The 5,055-nt window shown below is 37.3% G+C and overlaps 1 pseudogene; it reads left to right on the top strand.

Moving 5' to 3' along the window:
• Positions 1-4,262: 4,262 nt before the first annotated feature.
• On the top strand, positions 4,263-4,378 carry LOC116554544 (annotated as a pseudogene).
• The last annotated feature ends 677 nt before the right edge of the window (positions 4,379-5,055 follow it).

Below are 5,055 nucleotides of genomic sequence, written 5' to 3'. Positions count from 1 at the left end.
CAAAAGGAATTTTGCATGCATTTGCTTGTTTGATTATTTCTACAACCCTTTGTGCTAAATATTATTACCCCCATTTACAAAAGAGATCCTGGCATTCAGAAAGGTTGAATAACTTGCGCAAAGTCTAGTAAGTGGTGGAGCTGTCATTAAAACCAGAGCGTATACATTCATTTCTCATTCCAGCTCACTCATTAGCTCTTTTAGGGCAGAGTACATAGACAGGATCATGCTGGTGTTGAGTTTAAGAGTCTGCTTTTAAAGGTCTGAAAACTTGACTTTTGTTCTATTCAATGATGACTAGATTCAGAGAAACTGATTTGTACTAACTATATTCAAAAAACACCAATGTATAAAATTGCCAATGTATTACTTTTTAACTGTTAAATAGATCAGAACATTGTGTGGCCTTTTCTCCCTTGAAAATAGTTAAGCAGGTTGAAAAATTATCAGCAGTTTCTTGAGTAAACTAGATTATTTAATGGATACTGCCATTAAGCTACAGAGAGCTTGATGCATACATGTTCACTGTAGGGAGAGAACTACCATGAAATCATGATTGCCCTTATTGGGTGTTAAGATATTTTCTCTTTGAACGGTGTTAGGTCACAAATTCCTGTGCTTTCATTTTGCCTCTGTATACTCCGTGCAACACTTCTGCCTTTTTCCTCTCACACTTTTCTTCTCATTTCTCTTAACACCATTGTTTAGGCTATAGTTTCTGTCCCCTTCCTTCAAGTCTTGGTTAGATACCTGGAAGCTGCTCTTTCTGCTTTGTCTAATGGGACAACCTGTTCCTTGGTTTACTGTTGCTTGATTTGTGTCGCTTGCAATATCAGTATTACAAACATTTGGGGTTCTTATTTTAAAATGTAGTTTCATGGGATCCCCACCAGAAATATTAAATCAGAATCTCTGATCTGGGGCCTGAAAACCTAGATTTTAAAGAAATAAACACATAATATGTATAAATAGCATGAGGTAACTTCAGCAGAAGGTTAATTTCATTTTTCATGTATGACCTGTCCTGGTTTAAACCTGAAGAAGTTATTTTATTTCCAAAATCTAGGGTGGCTTTTAAGATAGCACCTATATACCGAGTATAGTAACAAGTTAGTTCAAGTTAAAACTAAACAGAATCATAAAATCTGGTCACTAAAGTTAAAGTGATGGGCAAAATTAATCCACATTTTTAAGTGACTTTAAAAATATTTTATAATAAAAATCAAAGAAAGTAGTATAATGCTTTAGTGAGTTTTGAAAATAAAGGACTGAAGAAAAGAGAAATTTTTAAAAGGCGGCTTTGACTATGCAACACTAAAAATAGGGGGAAAAGATCGTCCAGGGCTTTCAGTGGGTTTAGCATCTGGTTTTTGGTCATAGCATGGTTGATTTTATTATCTCTGATATATAATACGGCTGCAAAATCATGAATAATTGAAAAATGATTATCTTTGAGATCCCACAATGGCAGGGGCAGAGCCAGCTTTATTTGAGGAAAGGGGCCTGCATTGGGACCAAGAAAGGGACAATCTTCATGGTTCGTTTAAGGCTAATTCAGTGGCCTGCAACAAATGACAAAACAATCAAAAATTACTTTTTACAGACTAGTCTTTAATTGACTTACTGCCTATAATCCAGCTTTGGGGGGGATGGTAGCGTCAATGGAAGATGACCATCTTGAGAAACCAGCAAATATCAAGAGGTGTTTATTAGCTTGGGAAAGAAAGAGTTGAGCTTTTAATTAACCTTAGTTGGGAAGTGCCTGAGAGATGTCTACACACAGGATAATGGGTAGCTCTTTGCCCTTTCCCTGGAGAACAGTAGAGGAAGGAGACTTTGATTGCATCAGAGCCTTGTACCAGCTCGAAGGAAATGCTCCCAGCCTGAAAGAGTAGTGAGAGGTTTTTAATAAGAAGCATGTTTCTGTATCTTTCTAGAGATCTTTAGAAATGGATCTGAAACCCTGTAAGACTTGTTTTGTGTCTTTCTTTCCCCTGCTTCATGATCAGGTAATAGATTTGGGAAATATACTAGATCACCTCAGACTACAATTGCTTCTTTATTTTCTCCAACCTTCCAGACTGGTGTTAGATTTCTCATTAAGCATGTCAGAATACTGTCAACACCTAGTATGGTCCTACTTACCAATCTTGGTGGATTGGTTATTTTATAGTAAATTGGCAAAAAAAAAAAAAAAAAAACAAAGAAACGCAAAACACTTAAGTTTATTGAAAAGTGGGCCCATCTCTACTAAAAAAATACAAAAATTAGCTGGGCATGGTGGTACACACCTGTAGTCCCAGCTACTCAGGAGGCTGAGGCAGGAGAATTGCTTGAACCCAGAGGCAGAGATTGCAGTTAGCAGAGATTGCGCCACTGCACTGCAGCCTGGCTCCTGGAATCAAAGCAAGGCTCTGTCTCAATGTACTTGGTAGCTTGGGCTACAGGCGTGGACCACCATGCCCAGCTAATTTTTTGTAGTTTTAGTAGAGGCGGGGTTTCACCATGTTGACCAGGATGGTCTCGTTCTCTTGACCTCGTGATCCACCCACCTCGGCCTCCCAAAGTGCTGGGATTACAGGCTTGAGCCACCGCGCCCGGCCGAAAATTTTTATTTTTTACTCCTATTTCTTTCTTTTTATTTTATTGAGGCAGGGTCTTGCTCTGTCTCACAGGCTGAAGTGCAGTGGCCAAAACATAGTTCACTGCAGCCTTGATCTCTTGGCCTCAAGCGATCTTCCTGTCTCAGCTTCCCGAGTAGCTGAGACCACAGATATGGGTCACCATACCAGGCTAAATCTCTTCATTTTGATTGTAATAACTTTAAAACAGAACAGAAAATTTAGCTTCAGCCTTTGAATTATAACATTTTAGGTATTAATGGAGACTTTGTTGAGACGTATTAAAGTGTGGTAAGCTCTAATGAGAAATATATACATGTAGACAGCATTTTCTTAAAAAGTGAGGCCAAATCATGGCTGAGTGATTGCCTGGATTTTTCTCCTGTATACCAGTTTCTTAATCTTGCATTACAACCTAAATTATTTGGGCTTGGAAGTATCTTAGCAGGTTCTCAAGTGAGTCTTAGAAAATATTTGTGCAGCAGTCTCTCCTAGACAACTTTAGACAGCAATGGGGGGAGTTTTTATGATGAGGTGTATTAATTAGGTCTAGAATAATTTCTTGCCCCCAAAGTAAGCTATAGCATCCTCAATAGTTGCGAGGACTCCTTTTCTTATATGGACAAGTTCACCATGAAATCTGAAAGTTAAGTGCTGCTTGGCATTGCCATCTACTTTATGTCTCAATGACCAGGAGTCACAGATGGGATGGGAACACTGGGGTTCTGGAATGCAAGGAGAGAAGACCTGAAGTTAAGTAAATAGTTTCTACACTGTCACAACCACATGATAGCCTCTTTAGAAGTAAAGAAAAAAAAATTCATCTATTTTAGACCATTTTAGAACTGAAGGTTGTCAATTCTATGATTTAGTAACATTATAAAAATATTTCATAAGTCACTGTACCATACCAAGAATCAGGTGCCTGGATACACAATTAGAAAAATTAATTGCACTCTTTTTAAATTAAAATTACTCTTCCATATGCCACGTGACATGGCTCCGCCTCATTCAAATATTCCTCTAACTTCCCTGGCCAACTTAGTAGGAGAATATGTTCCTAAATTTCAGACATAGCTATAAATAAGAGATCTTACTAAAATCCAAATGGCAGTACAGTCCTTATAGATTTTATAAAGTAGAGAGCCCTTTAGTTGAGATTTGAAAGAAACATGAAGCCCCAGATAACTTAGGGCTGACTTAATTAAAGACAAACTATGACATTAGCAATTGTATGTTTTCCATTTTTATAACTTCTGTTTTATTGGATCAAGAAGCTCTTTTGTGTGTTCATTTCAATGACGTGCCTGTCAGTTTAACCCAATCATAAGTAACTGTAGTCAAATATTCAGTTGGAATTTATCTAAATTGATTGACAGATGATTTTGAGGTCTTCAGATTATTACCTCTGAGGCTATTTACTCTACTTATGTGTATTTGTGTTCTAAAACCAGAAATATGGCCCTAGGGAAAAACAGAATGGTAACTGTAAGAGAAACAATATGACTTTGTGTAAATATAGGTGAGGGCAGTGCAAATATGAAAGGCCAAATGTAATCCTGGGTGATCTAAATGCTTTTGCATTTTTTTAAAAAAGTTCCAAGTTAGTAGAATTATTTTCACAGGAAAAGACTGAATCAGATCCTTTTGTAGTTCATGAGCATGATGATTGGGTGGTCACACATGGATGTGGGATGTGCCACCCTCAAACCCTGTTACTCGGCATGTTACCTACTCGGCATATTACCCAACCGGCCCGAAGAAAGGAAAACAAAGGAAAGACTGACTCTTATTTATACGATGGTATTGATACTTGACACTGTTAGTTTCCTGTTCATATTCCTAGGAATATCTATTCATAGCAATATGAAAACCATTGCTTTGACTTATATCTCAAACATTTCTTATGTTTGGTAGGTAAGAAAGTATATTCAATTATATCTGAAACTAAGATACAGTAGTATCTCTGCCTTCATCAGAAACTGTGTAAAAATAAGGAGTCAACATTTTCTACTGTTTATGACATTGCAGTGCTTATTATGTGGTTTGACTTCAAATACATTTACAGGTAATGTAGAATGGCTGCCTTCGCAAAGAAGGGAGGGGAATGCAGTCAGAGAGAGGTACAGGAGGCACAATAACCACGGGAATGGTTTATTCCTTGTTCAGAATATTAGATACAGACTAGTTCATTATAGTACCTTAATTCACTTCATATATCTGAGATATTTAATGATAATCATTCAAGTACTTCACAGCCCAAAAAGGCTTCATGCACTTTCCTATAGAGATGGGTCCAAAATACATTTGAACACATTTTAAAAGCAAGTTGTTTATCACATCTTCAGTTTCTTTTCTCTCTCTGCTCTGTCTCAAAAGGAGACCTTCCCTAAAGCTTGCAGGTTGCCATGAATTACTGAGCTTTGGAGAAAAG

Source organism: Sapajus apella, unplaced genomic scaffold (genome assembly GCF_009761245.1).
Source record: "Sapajus apella isolate SASKATOON/1434 unplaced genomic scaffold, GSC_monkey_1.0 scaffold1, whole genome shotgun sequence".
Classification (NCBI taxonomy): Eukaryota; Metazoa; Chordata; class Mammalia; order Primates; family Cebidae; genus Sapajus; species Sapajus apella.
The sequence above is the reverse complement of the archived record's forward strand: the minus strand, read 5'-3'. Positions and strand labels throughout refer to the sequence as shown.